The sequence below is a fragment of the Marmota marmota genome, unplaced genomic scaffold (genome assembly GCF_001458135.2).
Source record: "Marmota marmota marmota unplaced genomic scaffold, marMar, whole genome shotgun sequence".
In the NCBI taxonomy this organism is placed as follows: Eukaryota; Metazoa; Chordata; class Mammalia; order Rodentia; family Sciuridae; genus Marmota; species Marmota marmota.
Window position 1 is genome coordinate 37,375 of NW_026006687.1, and position 15,840 is coordinate 53,214.

Below are 15,840 nucleotides of genomic sequence, written 5' to 3' on the forward strand. Positions count from 1 at the left end.
GAGGGGAATGGGGGGATGTGGGGTGGGGTAGAGACATGGAATCAACACACAGACTCCGGGAGCTGGTGAGAGAACTGGATGGAGATCCACCTCAAGTCATTGTCCAGTAGCTCAGTTTATTTTTGGAATGCATACAATTGTTATAGGGTTCGAGTGGGGCATGCCCATCAATCATTCACAAGCAAGATAGTATCCATAAGCCAATCATCTTATGCCTAATGTAACCACACTATGAGGATGTTCTAAATATTACTATCATCAGGAAGGGTCTTTGTCCCTAGGGGAGGGGATTTCTAAGTTGGAAGTTCCATGTTGAAGCTCCTGGCTATCAGTTTTCTGGCCTGGAAGCTTGGCAACACTAACCACAAGGGCTAAGGATGTGGTTTCACTAACGGCTCACTAGAGCAGAGGCACCCATCCTGTTCCTATCAGGAACAGGCATTCCTATCAGGCCTGAACAAGTGTAGATTCTTCAAGCACTCTGAGCTGCTCACAGCTGCTATCTGTTAGCTGTAAACTGAAAGTTATTCCAACACACATTTACCTTTAATATCAGTAAGTCAGTCTCTGGCTTTATTGAGCTCACTGAAGGAGAAGAAACTGGTGGTTTCTTTATGTTTTTTAATGAATTTCTTTTTGAATAACCTGGTAAAATTTTCCAACTTGCCTAAATCTAAGCCCAAAATAAGTTCCATCTGTCTCTCCATAACTTGTTTTATAGAGGAATCTTGTGATAATTGTTTGCTTATTGTCACTGAAACTGATACTACTTTGTCCTGATGTCACAGGATCATTGTCATAAATGACAAAATTATAAAAATAATTTCTAAAGAATTTATGCTTGTTTACCAAGTGCTGTGTACTACTAGGCATTTAAACCTGAAAAGGCCTAGAAATTATATGGACTTATCCTTCATTTTATAAGATACCATTGAAGACAAAGTTTTAAAAATCCATGGTAGAGACTGGGGATTTAGCTTAGTGGTACCGTGTTTGCCTAGCATACACAGTGCACTGGGTTTGATTCACAGCACTGAAAAAGAAAAAAAAGAAAAAAAAAGAAAGAAAGAAAAGGAAAATAATCAGTGGTAGATGAGTTGGGCACAAGACAGGTGTCTGCAGTCTTAGCTGCTCAGGCAGTTGAGGCAGGAGGATTGTTTGAGGCCAGCCTGGACAACATAGAAAGGCCTTGTCTTAAAATCATTGGGAAAAAAAGGGCTTAGTAAGACATTATTTAATAATGCTTCTAGATGAGATCAGAATGTGGGAAGGGATCTTCTTACTAATTAAGGTATTATGTTTTCAGAACTTTGCATATGAGAGGGTGTTTTTCTTTATAAATGTTAAGTATTGCAGGGTCTTTGGCTGAAGACTACAGACAGTGCTCAGGCCACATCTCCTGGTATAATGACTCTGTGTGAGCTAGTGAATGGAACTTTCCAGAACTGTTACATTGATATGTGTTTTCTTGTGTTCAGTGTTTACAGGCATTGGAGTTTTTACATGCCAATTATGTGATTCACCGTGACATAAAAAGCGACAATGTACTTTTGGGGATGGAAGGATCGGTCAAACTTAGTGAGTAACAAGTGAAGGAAAATCATTCATTCTTTATTTTTTATTATGCTTTCTTCCATTTTTAATTAAAATAAACCCTTGTCTGTTAATATTTTTGAAAATTAAAATATGGAAGGGGCAAGAATCTAGTGGTAAAGACTATGAGCTGGGAACTGACCTGGGTTTAAATAGCAGAGGTGCTACTACTTGCGCAGTAATTTTTGGCAAGTTAATCTCTTTGTGTGTATTTTCTCATTTATTCACTGAGGAATATAATAGTACCAATATCATGATTTTTTGGAGGTTAAACATGTAAAGGACTAAGAAGCAGTGCCTGGGCCTGTGCTAGTGTTGATGCTGTCTTAGAGATCAATTTGCATTTGTTTCCACCGTCTGTTATTTTTCTCATGGTACTCTTCAGCATTCTCTGAGTTTTACTCACAATAGCCTTATCAGGAGAGGGCTGTATGACCCTGACCTCAGGGATGACAAGAAAAACATCCCACTTTTCTAATGTTCTTCTGTATGAGACACAGCAGATTCATGCAAAACATAGTGAACTTCTTTCCTCTGTGTCCATAGTCTCTGAGTTCCTGCCTTGCCCTCTGGAGGACTCAAGCAGAGCTATTAAAGTACACCCTGTAAAAGTTACTAAATCAGGTCATCAAAATAGCAGATTCTAATTTTAAGTTATCTTAGTGGGCAAGTTGGGTATAGATAATCACATACATTGTTGGTGGAGACATATGAAAATGAAATTAGACTTTTTTGGATCATGTTTTGTGGTGACTCTGCCACTTACTAGATGAATGATCTTAGGGTGAATTAACTAAACACATATATGCCTTAGTTCCCCTATTTGTAAATTAGAATAATTTAAATAGTAAGCATACCTGGGGCTGGGTTTAGTGGAGCACATCTGTACTACAGGGGTTTGGGAGGCTGAGGCAGGAGGATCACAAGTTTAAACCAACCTCAGCAATTTAGCAAGGTCCTAAAGCAATTTAGTGAGAGCCTGTCTCAAAATAAAATATTTAAAAAGCCTGGGAGGATGTGGGGAAAAGGGTACTCTTGTACATTGCTCGTGGGACTGCAAATTGGTGCAGCCAATTTGGAAAGCAGTATGGAGATTCCTGGGAAAGCTGGGAATGGAACCACCATTTGACCCAACTATTGCCCTTCTCAGACTATTCCCTGAAGACCTTAAAAGAGCGTACTACAGGGATACTGCCACATCGATGTTCATAGCAGCACAATTCACAATAGCTAGACTGTGGAACCAACCCAGATACCCTTCAATAGATGAATGGATAAAAAAGTGGCATTTATACACAATGGAGTATTATTCAGCACTAAAAAATGACAAAATCATGGAATTTGCAGGGAAATGGATGGCACTAGAGCAGATTATGCTAAGTGAAGCTAGCCAATCCCTAAAAAACAAATGCCAAGTGTCTTCTTTGATATAATGAGAGCAACTAAGAACAGAGCAGGGAGGAAGAGCAGGAGGAAAAGATTAACATTAAACAGAGACATGAGGTGGGAGGGAAAGGTAGAGAAAAGGGAAATTGCATGGAAATGGAAGGAGACCCTCATTGTTATACAAAATTACATATAAGAGGTTATGAGGGGAAAGGGGAAAAAAACAAGGAGAGAAATGAATTATAGTAGATGGGGTAGAGAGAGAAGGTGGGAGGGGAGGGGAGGGGGGATAGTAGAGGATAGGAAAGGTAGCAGAATACAACAGTTACTAATATGGCATTATGTAAAAATGTGGATGTGTAACCGATGTGATTCTGCAATCTGTATTTGGGGTAAAAATGGGAGTTCATAACCCACTTGAATCTAATGCATGAAAAATGATATGTCAAGAGCTTTGTAATGTTTTGGACAACCAATAAAAAAATAAAAAAAATAAAAAGCCTGGGGATGTGGCTCAGTAGGTAAGCACCAGCAAAAAAGAAAAAAAGGAAATTATCCAGAACAAAATTTTTAAACTTATCTTTTAAACTTACCTATATCAGGGTTATCATGAGGATTAGATACTTTTACAAGGTACTTGAATGGTACCTGGCTTTTATAAACTACTCTTTTTTATTGTAAACATTATTTTACCTAACAGCTGCTCTTTTCAATATTCACTCCTATAGAATTACTAAATATATGTACCAGAATTAGTAAAAGGATATTCTATGCAACATGGTAAAGAAAAACTAAAACTGTCTTCAATATCAAACAGAAAAGAGATGGTAATTTGGTATGTTAATACACCATAATATATTATAGTTTTTAGAATGAGGCAGATAAATGCACTAATATGGAAGGATATCTTAAATAAACCTCTTTCAGTTTTACTAAGATTTTTGGGATAAAATGTATTATTGAGAATAAAAGCCCACCTAATAATTTGCACTCTGGTAGGAAAAAGAAGCAAAAGGTGGCAGTATATAACATCATCAAAATATTCTAATCCAAGTCTGGACTACTTTATCATTAAATTCTTTAAATAAAATAGTCTAAATGCAATTATGTTATCTGAGGTGAACTCTTTTACAAAACCATATCTAGAAGCTGTTAACTCTAGATGTTTTGTTTTTGTTTCTTAGCCAACTTTGGTTTTTGTGCTCATATCACCCCTGAGCAGAATATATGTCCTGCCATGCTTGGAACACCCTACTGGATGGCACCAGAAATGGTGATGGGGAAAGCTTATAGCCCTAAAATCAACACATGGTCTCTAGGGATCATGGCTATTGAGATGCTGGAAGGAGAGTCTCTATACATGAAGGAAGATCCTGCCAAGGTAAGACCAGTGTAACACCAGCTTCACTGCAAAAAAAATACTTTCTCTTAAAGTGTAGTTGGAACTTCCTTGTGTTGTTCATTGGCCAAGAATTTAGGATCAAAACTTGATAAAACTTAACCTCTGCCCTTACTATGTATCTACAAGTCACACTGATTCTGAGTTACAGAGCTGAAAGTGTTAGCTAAAGAGTGTAGGTGTTTGTTAGTCAGCCGTATGGTTTTCTGTTTGGGGTATAAGTAAGCATGTCTCACCTTTCTACATAATTGAAGTCTCCTAGGTATGTGCCTCTCTCTACACAGTGAAGGTACTTTCCTTTTCACATTTAAGTACCCTGGATATAGAAATCAAGTTATCAATTTTGAACTTCAGCCTCTGATCCCCAAGGTCCAGAAAAGAGGAAAGCAAGATTACTCCTCTGAGAAAGCTGTATCACTGACAGTGTTCAAGCCTGTTTTCAAACAGAGTAGACTTTGAACAAGAAAATATTCTTGCAATTGAGGTGAATTTCAACCATCCTCCCATCTCCTTTTCAACGACCATATGTGGCCCAACATCATTAGTAATTAAGGAAATACAAGTCAGAACCACAGGACACCCCTTTACAACTAATGTCAGACAATAATCAGTGCTGGTGAGAATGTGGGAAAATTGGAATTGTTGGCCAGGCACAGTGGAATGTATTCAATATGACGTTATAATGGTAGATATGACATTATTAATTTTTCAAAACCTATAGAATTATATAATCCAATACAAAGAGTAACTCTAATGTAAAGTGTCAGCTTCAGATTAATAGAAGTATATCTGTATTTGTTCATTTGTGGTAGAGTGCTTGCCCAGCATGCATGAGTCCCCAGGGTTCAAGGCCCAGCACCACCAAAAAAACAAGAAAATGTATTTATGTATAGATATGTATACATAGATATCATTGTAGTAAGTATACTGCACTGTAATGCAAGATATTAATAACAAGAAAGTGAGGGGCCAACATGGGAACTTTTCAGGATCCACATTTTAAGATCCAGTATGCATTTGGAAAATGCATTCGCAATTTGTTTTATCTGTTTTGAAGAAGGTCAGCGAGATCCCTTAAAGTGTTCCTCCTGTCTCACAGACCTCAGTGGGAGTCTCTATTGTTATTAAAAAAATCCATTATTAGAAATAATTTCATTTCTAGAAACTTAAAGGTAATAATCAAAAATTAAAGAATACAAAGATTTTCTAAAGGGGATTAGTTAAATTATAAAAACACCCATATTAAGGCTATTCAGTTTAGCCATTAGAATAATTTTATGGTCAGTTCTTAGGAATGATGAAGCTGTCATATAGCTTTTGAAGGAAAAGAGTTTCAGGAGATCCAAATTATTTTGAAATGTGACTTTTAGAAAGCTTGTGAAGGTTTAACAAGATAGTCCACATGGGTCCTAGGATTTTCACCACTTTTATTATACTTTTATGCACCCCAGGTGGGGTTTTTGTTGTTGTTGATTTGTTTTCTGTAATCAAATGTATTGCATTTATACTTCAACCCAGAAATGATGACGCTGCTGGGCCTGGGGGCACACACCTGTAACTCAGCTTTTGGAGAGGCTCAGGCAGGAGGATCTCAAATTGGAGCCTGCCTGGGCAACTTAGAGATACCTGTCTCAAAATAAATGAAAAGAGGGCTGGTGTATAGTTCATCAGTAGAGCACTTATTTGCCTAGCATATTCCTGGGTTCAATTCCTGCACCACTCCCTACAAAGAAAGGGAGGGGGGGCAAAGAAAGGAGTAAGGGAGGAAAGGAGGGAAGTCAAAGAAGGAGGAGGAGAAGAAGAAACAATAAAGGAAGGGAAGGAGGGAGGATACAAAATTCATGCAGGAAGAGATAATGATAACCTCATTTTACTCACTGTAGTATTTATAGTGATTGTCTTTGCAGAATTCAGAGGGGCTGGAGATGTTGTTCAGTGGTACAGTGCTTTCCTAGAATGCGCAAGGCCCTGGGTTTGATTCCAACACCACATACACAGACACACAGACACACACACACACACACACACACACAATAGTTCCATAAACTTGATAAATTACATTATAATTGTTAAGCTACGTTAAAAATGTCATAAATGCTATACTTAATGGTTGCACACCTGTAATCCCAGTGACTGGGGAGGCTAAAGAGGGAGGATCACAAGTTTAAGGTCAGCCTCAAGAATTTGGTGAGACCCTAACTCAAAAATTAAAAAGAAGGGTTAGGGATGTAGCTCACTGGTAAAGCCACCCTGGATTCAACCCTCAGTATACCACCTCCCCACCAAAAAAAAAAAAAAGAATGTCACAGATGTTGTTCTATTTTTAGGCCTTATACCTCATTGCCACCAATGGACCACCAGGTCTTGCAAATCCAGAAAAATTTCCCCGGCATTCCTGGACTTCTTGAATAAATGCCTTGAAGTGGAAGTGGACATGAGAGGTTCAGCTGGGGAGTTACTAGAGGTAAATTTGGAAATGATGTGATTTTGGGGAAATATTGACTCTTTTTGAATAACCAACAGAAAGTTTTCATTTCACTATTCATTGATCACTACCAATAAGGCAGCTGCTACATTTTAGGGTTTTATCTGCCAGGAATAAAAGTTTAATTTTGTGATAGTTTGTTGTGGTATATTATCAAATATTGTGTCCATTTGATGCTGGCATGAGTGTATTAATGGGCTGTTTAACTGTCGATTTTTCGAATTTAGAACAATTAAAAACAACTTTTTTCAAAACAGCTTATGAAAGTTATGGTTGTGATTATGAGAGTTTTGGGCAGGTATTAAAATATGGGTTGTTGAAGTCAATTGTATTCATAAGTAGTCTTCAGGCCTTAGTTGAAAGAATGTTTTGCTTCTAAATTATGCACTTTTTGTTTCCTGTCTTTGGCAGCACCCATTCCTGAATATGGCAAAATCACTCACAACTTTAAACCACACATCTTGGCAAGGAGGTTCTCCAGAGAAACTACTGAAATGGCATCCTACTCTTTTAATTTTCTGAAAAGGAAAATGTTAAAGTTTAATAAAGTGTTCATTGTTTTAAAAGACTTGTACCATAAAATTTGCCATTTTAGCTATGTTAAGTGGACAACTCAGAGGCATTAATTACACTCACAATATTGTACAACCTTCTGTTTCCAGACGGTTTTGTCACTCCAAACAGAAGCTCTGCCACCATGTAAGTAATAACTCCCATTTCTCCTCCTCCACCCCTTGGCTGCTACCATTCTTTTTTCTCTTTTATTTGTTCTAATTAGTTATACATGGCAGTAGAAGGCACTTTGACACATCATACACAAATGGAGTATAGCTTCTCATTTTTCTGGTTGTACGTGATGTAGAATCACATCCGTCATGTGGTCATACATGCTCCTAGGGTAATAATGTCTACTCTTCTTCTTACCTCATACTTGGCTCTCCTCCTTTCCCTCCCCTCTGCCTAATCCAAAGTAACTTTATTCTTCCTTAGCCATGCTCCTTATTGTAAATTAGTGTCAATATATCAGAGAAAACATTTAGACTTGGGTTTTTGGAATTGGCCTATTTTTCTTAATATGATATCCTACACTTCCACCCATTTACTGGCAGATGCATCACTTTGTTGTTCTTTAAAAGTGAGAAATATTCCATTGTGCATATTGACCACATTTTCTTTATCCATTCATCTGTTGAAGGACACCTAGGTTGGTTCTATAGTAAAACTATTGTGAGTTGAGCTACTTTATAGCATTGATGTGGCTGCACTGTATTATGCTGATTTTAAGTCCATTGGAAATATACTGAGAAGTGGGATAACTGGGTCAAATGGAGGTTTCATCCCAAATTTTCTTAGGAATCTCCATACTGCTTTCCATGATGGTTATATCAATTTGCAGTCCCACCAGGAATCTAAGAGTGTCTTTTCCCCCACATCCTCACCAACATTTATTTTTGCTTGTCTTCTTGATAATTGCCTTTCTGACTGAAGTGAGATGAAATCTGAGAGTAGTTTTGATTTGTATTTCTCTAATTGCTAGAGATGTTGAACACTTTTCACATATTTGTTGATGAACGTACATCTTCTGAGAATTGTCTGCTTAGTTCCTTAGTCCATTTATTGATTGGGTTATTTGGTTTTGGTGTTAAGATTTATGAGATCTTTATATATTCTGGAAGTTAGTGCTCTATCTGATGTGCATGTAGTAAAAATGTTCTGCCACACTGTGGGCTCTCTCTTCACATTATTGATCATTCCCTTTGCTGAGAGAAAGCTTCTGAGTTTGAATCCATCCCATTCATTGGTAATAAATATTGTTTTATGGTCCAGAATATGATGTTTCAACGAAAGTATGAAGTGCCCTTAAAAGGAATTGGAGTTCTGTAGTTGTATTCTATAAAGTGTTGTATTCTAAAGTGAGTTAGGCTGAGGTAGTTGATACTGTTGCTCCAACCTTCTATGTCTTTATTAATATTTTTGCCCATTTGATGTATTTACTTTAGAGACAGGTATCAAAATCTCCCACGATGGTTGGTAACTGTTTCTCCCTTTCATTTTGTTGATTTATGCTTTATATATTTACTGGATGCAGGAGCATTAATTATCGTGTATCTTTCTTCAGGATTTCTATTTATGGTAATACTTTTGCAGTTTATTTTATCTGATATTAATACAGCAGTTCCAACTTTTCATTCTTTATTTTTGCATTATTATTTTCCTGACTTTTTAATTTTCAATCTATCTGTATCTTTAGATTTTAAGCACATCTCTTGTAGACATGATTAAGTATTGATTTTTTTAACCCATTCTGATAATCTCTGCTTTTTAACTGGGTGTTTAATTCATTCTGTCCAATGTAATATTCAGACTTAGGCCTCATATTTTACTCTTTGTTTCCTGTTTGTACCATCTAACCTTTGCTCTTCTGTTATTCCTTTTCTGTAATCTTAAATTTTAACCATCAACTTAGAGTTAATGTTTTTATTTAAAATGTAAAAAACTTCTAAGTCCATACTTTTTTTTGATACCAGGGGGGAACCCAGGGGCACTTCATCACTGAGCCACATTCCCAGCACCCCCTTTTTTAATTTTTAGAGGCAGGGTCTCAGTACATTTCTTAGGGCCTTGCTAAGTTGCTGAAGCTAGCTTTGATACTCCTGCCTCAGCCTGAGTCACTGGGATTGCAGACATGTGTCCTCACACTCCCCTACTCCATAATAATTTTAACCTCCTATTATATGCTACAGTTCTGACAAGAATTCCATTTCCATGCCTGATAAATCCCACCATAAAATGTTGTCATTTTTCTTTAAATTGTAGGATATTTTTTAAATGAATTATTGAAAAAGTGATATGAAACTATGATCCTGCATAATTTACATAGTTACCATTTCTGGCACTCATATCTTTCTGAGAATCTGATTATCAACTGGTACCTCTTTTTTGTTTCTTGGAGTACAGGTCTGCTGGTGATGGGTTCACCTAGCTTTCCTTTATCAGAATTCATCTCCATTTTTTCTTAATGCTTTATATATGTCTTTCAATATACAAAGTGTATACATATATAAAGTATATACATATATACACACATTATATGTATTCATGTTTATGTAGTCATTTGGTTTTTTTGGCTTGATATAGAATTCTGGTTTGAAAATTTTTCCTTTCAGCTCTTGTTTTAAAAAATAAACTTTTATTTTAGAACAGTTTTTTTATTTAAAGAAAAATTGCATAGATATAAAGACATAGTTCTCCTATGCTGTACACCCAGCTGGCCTTATTATTACACCTTTTGTTAGTATGGCACACTTATTAAAATTGATGAACCAGTATATTCTGAAAGAGATGATTTAGAATAGTACACAACTGAGGTCATTTCTTTTTTCAATTTTTTATAGAATTCATCAGCAAAGCCAAAGAAACCCAATGTTTTCTCTTTTAGAAGGTTGTTGGCTTTTCATTTATTTTCCTTAATAGAAACAAACCAATTCCCATTGTCTATTTCTCCTTGTGTGAGTTTGAGTAGTTTAGTTTTTCAAGGAACCCATCTATTTTAGCTAAATTATCAAATTTGTGGGCATAGAGTGGTTTGTAGTAACTTTCCTATTGTTTTTAATTTTATTGATATTTCTTTTCTTTTTTCTTTTCCTTTTGCATGCTTTAGGCTTAAATTGCTCTTTTGCTTTGGCTTCTAAAAGCTAGATTACTGAATTTAGCTCCCTCTTCTTCTCTCATCTGTGTCTTCAGTGCTATAAATTCCCCTAAGTGCATTAAATGCTTACACAGTTCATGGGATAAATTGTGTAATTTTGATAAATTGTAATTTCTTCTGTTTAATTCAAAATACTCAAAAATTACCCTTTAGACTATTTTTACTCATATGTTATTTACAAATGTATTATTGAATTCTCAAATATTTGGGGATTTTTCAATTCTCTTTATATTGGTGATTTTCAGCTTAATTTCATTGTGATATAAGAATATATTTTATTTGATTTCTAATCTCTTAAATTTATTGATGATTATTTTATGGCACAGGACATGGTGTGCCTTCCTGAATTTTATGTAAACTTGAAAAGATTGTGTACTCTATTCATTTGGGGTAGAGTATTTTAGAATTCCAATAAGATCAGGTTGATTGACAGTGCCATTCAGGTCAACTATATCCTTAATGATTTTCTGCCTGCTTCATCTATCAAGCCCTGATAGAAGTGTTTGGAAGTCTCCAACTATAGTAGTGAATTTTGCCAATTTATCCTTGAGTTATATCAGTTTTGGTGTCACATGTTTAGATTTCTGTTGCTAAAAGTACTTACACATTTAGAATTGTATGTCTTCTTGGAGTTTGTCCCTCTTTATCCCTGATAATTTTCCATATTTGAAATGTACTTTATGTAAAATTAATATAGCTATTGGAGATTCCCATTGATTAGTTGGTATAGTGCATCTCTGTCCATCTTTTGGCTCTAATTATATCTGGGTCTTCATAATCAAAGTGTCTTTGATTATGGAGTCTTGTTTCTTTATTCGGTTTGACACTTTTTCTTTTAATTGGCATATTTAGACTAGTCACATTTAAGGTGATTATTGGTAGAGTTGGAGTAGTATTTATTGTATTTATAATTGCTTTCTCTATTTTGCCTTTGTTCTTTATGCATTTTCCAATTTTTCTGATTATATGAGCATTTTATATGATTTCATTTTATCCCCTCTCTTAGAATATCAACTATCTTCCTTTATCAGATGTTTAGTGGTTGCCCCAGAGATTGCCATGTACATCATAAGAATATAAGAACATCTTCAAATAATAGTCCACCCTTTCATGTGTAGTGCAGGTACCCTATGATATTGCTGTCATTAATTTCACTTTTTCCTATGCTATAATCACCCAATATATGGTTACTGTTACCACTCTAAACACATGGTTATCTTTTATATCAGGAATAAGACAAAGAAAAGATGGCATTTCACTTTTATTTCTTCTCCAGTGCTCTTCTTTTCTTTTTGTAGATCCAGGTTTCTGACCTACATCATTTTTGTTTTCCTTGAAGAACTTATTTGAACTTTTGCTTAGAGTAGGTTGCTGGTGATAAATTCCCTTTGTTTTTGTTTATGTGAGAAACTCTATTTCTGCTTCACTTTTGAAGAATAATTTCACTGTTTTAGTCAGCTTTTGCATCACTGTGACCAAAATACCCAACAAAAAACTATTTAGAGGAGAAAAATTTATTTTAGCTCACATTTTCAGAGGTTCAGTCCATGCTCAGCTGACTCCATAGTGCTGAGCTCAAGTTGAGTCAGAACATGAGGGACAAAGGTGGCAGAGGAAAGCAGCTCAGAACATGACAGGAGAGAGAGAGAGAGAGAGAGAGAGAGAGAGAGAGAGAGAGAGCACTTCAGTTCACCAGGAACAAAATACAAGCCCAAAAGGCATGCCCTAGTTGATCCACCTCTCTACAGATATCACTGGGTTAATCCATATAAGTGGGTTCATCTACTGATTAGCCTACAACTCTCACAATCCAACTGTTCCACCTTTGAACATTCCTGCATTGTCTCCCACATGAACTTTTGGAGGACACACCATATCAAACCATGATACACTTGATAGAGGATTATAGGCTGGTGGGTTTTCCTTTCAACACTTCAAGATTTTATTAAACTCTCTTTCTAGCAAATTTTAGGAGAAGTGCACTAAGATTCTTTGCTCCTCTATAAGTAAGATTATTTATTTCTTTAAACACCATCTCTTTGTCTTTGATTTTCAGCAATTTGAAAGATTCTAGGTATAGATTTTGGGTATTTGCCTTGTTTGATGTTCTTTGAACTCCCTGTATCTATTACTTTAGAAAAGTTTTCCATCATTATTACTCGAAGTCTTTCCTCAACTCTGTTCTATTTTGCTTCTCCTCCTCCAATTCCAATTGTGCATGTGTTTATCTTTTGCAATTGCCATATAGTTCTTAAATTTTCTGTTTCAATTTTTCTTTTCTCTTTGCAATTTTGCCTGAGAAGTTTCTTCTGACCTATCTGCAAGTCCACTAATATTCTCCTCAGTCATGTCCAGGGTAACTGATGAGCCCATCAAAGGTGTTAAGCATTTATCTTAATGGTTTTGATTTCCAGTCTTTCCTTTTTTTTTCTTGATTGCCATTTCCATCTCTCAGCTTATGTTATCTACCTTTTCTTTAATATTCTTGTTCAGCTATAACCCTGTATAACCCTTAGCATCTCAATCATAGTTGTTTCAAGTTCCCTATCTGATAATTCCCACAGCCACATCATCTGAGGGTCTCATTCTAATGCTTGCTTTATGTCCTTAGACTTTGTTCCTTCTTGCATTTTTAGTATGTATGCCTTATAATTATTTTGGATTGAAAGCTAGACATAGTGTATTGAATAATAGGAACTGAGGTAAATAGACCATTTATTTGGTGAGATTTTGTGCTAATCTGAATAGAAGTTCAGTCATGTTTAGTGTTTTCTGTTGCCAAAGAGGCCAGAAACTTCAGATTCCTATAATGTCTTTATATGTTCATTTCTTGCCCAGAAAAAATTTGTGTCTTCAACTCTTTTAGCTGTAATTCTCTATAATTGTGCTGGAGGCTTTTTGGTATAGTGGCACAATAGAGAGGAAAGAAGGAGTCTGTGGTCTATGATTAAATCATTGTGTGGATTGACCTGCATTGCTGGGGTGTGACTTTCACTGGGGCTTCTTTCTTTTCCACCACCACTAGCACCTTGCATGAAACAAGAGCCTGGAGTAGGAGAAATGCCTTCCCCCTTAAGGAACAAGGCTCTGGTGAAGTCCTTTTCCTTGAAGAGTAGGTTTTTGTTCTGGAGAATGATTGCTCTTTTCACAATGGTTACCTTTCTCCAACCCCTGCCTGAGCCATGAGGGTATCTTCATTGGCTTTTCAGCAAGAGAAGCTAGTAAGGTTCTTGGAGGTGAGCCTGATGGGGCTCTCTAAAGCTGTGTCCTCCAGGAGTTTCTCACTCTCACACTAATTTACCAGCAATTTATCAGAATTACCATTAGGTGTTCCTACCAGTTGATGGCTCCTTTGGCTTCTGCTTCAGGGGAACAGAGCTGTCCCATGACCCTGGATTCACCTCTTTCTCCAGTTATGGTGACTTTGTGCCCTGCTACCTCAGTTCTCTGGTGGGGATGTAAAAGTTTCTGGTTTTCCATTTGTTCCTGTTATAAGGCTGGAAGTCACAACTTCCAAGCTTTTCACTTGTTGGAGCTGAAACCAGAAGTATTTTTCAGCACTGTAAAGATCCTTCTCACTATCTTCGGACTTCTATGGCTTCTGGCAGGAATCCAACCATTATTATTTACATGTGATATATCATTTTTCTCTGGCTGCTTTCAAAAAATTTTGGTATTCACTTTTTAGACATCTGATTTGTATCAACTCAGGTCTGTTTTGTTTATATAAATTGTTAGTAAATTAGTGTGAGAGTGAGAAATTCCTGGAGGATACAGCCTCCAGGACTCTTCAATAATGTCAGTGCTCTATAAAAACTAAAAGTCAGACCAGAGCAGAGGAGGAAGCCCGGCGCCAAGCCAGACCAGACCAGGGGAGGGAGCCCAGCGCCAAGCCAGATGGGAGGAGGGAGCCTGTTGCCAAGCCAGACCGGAGGAGGAAACTTGACCCTGCCCTGCGCTAGTCCGGAGGAAACCCATCAGCCTTTAAAACCTATCAAAGGGGGCGTGGCTACCAGCACGTTCTGTGGCTGATCCAGGTACCCAGTTTCCAACTCCCCCCACCCTTAGCTATGATAACTCAAAATATTTTCCACAAGCTTTTGAGGGGTGTAGCTATCAACACAAAACAACAACTGTACAGGCACCTGGTTTCCACCTCAGAGACTAGAGTAGGGAAGATACAGGTGGAAGCTCATATCCTTTCACACTGGCTATATCCACCACCCTGAACACAGAGGCTGAAGCTAGGAATAGACAATGCCACCTACTGGAAGAAAGGAAAACAGAGTTCTGAGAGACTTTTTTTTCTCTTTCTCTCTTCTCTCTCTTTCACAACCTCAATGTAGGTGAAACCAAGAACTGGGCATGAACAACCGAATCACCAAAATAATATAATATAGAGGACTTGCATCTGCCCCACCTTCCCCCCATTTTTTTCCTTATTTCTTTCTTACTTTCTTTTTCCTTCTCTCTCTTTTCTCTTTTCTTCCTTGTTATTTTTTTTCTTTTCTTCATTCGTATTCCCTCTATCCCACTTTCAACCCCCTAACTTTTACTGTCTATACATAGGGTAACTATCTAAATACAGATAGGAGGTTGAGTCTATACATTCTTCCATAAATTACCAGTCTATTGGTTACAGTTCTCCAAAGTTGCTAAGTTAGTTTAACCTCATACCCTCACGCCTTTCCCTTTAAGTATAACATCCTTCATATGAAATTCAGTTTTCTCTATGCCACCAGATATGGCATGACTTTTATGAAACTAATGACTATATTTTTAAATAATAATTGAAACCAATATCTGCAGACTTAGATTCTAACTATAAATGTATTAATAATGAAAACTTGTGCTTAGATGATGTACTGTTGATATTGGGAACTGTTAACATTGTCTTTCTCCACAAAAGAGGGATTTTGGAGCTATACAAGAACAATATAAATATATAAGGGGAAAACCATTAACAACAGTTTCACAAAGCTAGAAAGAAACATGAGCAGTATGAAAAGACAAGGAAAGAAAGGACCACAAACAATACAGGTCAATTCAACATTAGAAGAGGTAATATCTGTAGCTGATGGAATGTCAGATAAAGAGTTCAGGATATACATGCTTCAGATGATCTGGAGTCTCAAGGAAGACATTATACAGCAAATTCAGACAATGAAAGATCACTTCAACAATGAATCACATAAACAAATCCAAGAAGAAAAGATCAACTCTACAGGGAGATAGAGGATATATATATATATATATATATATATATAT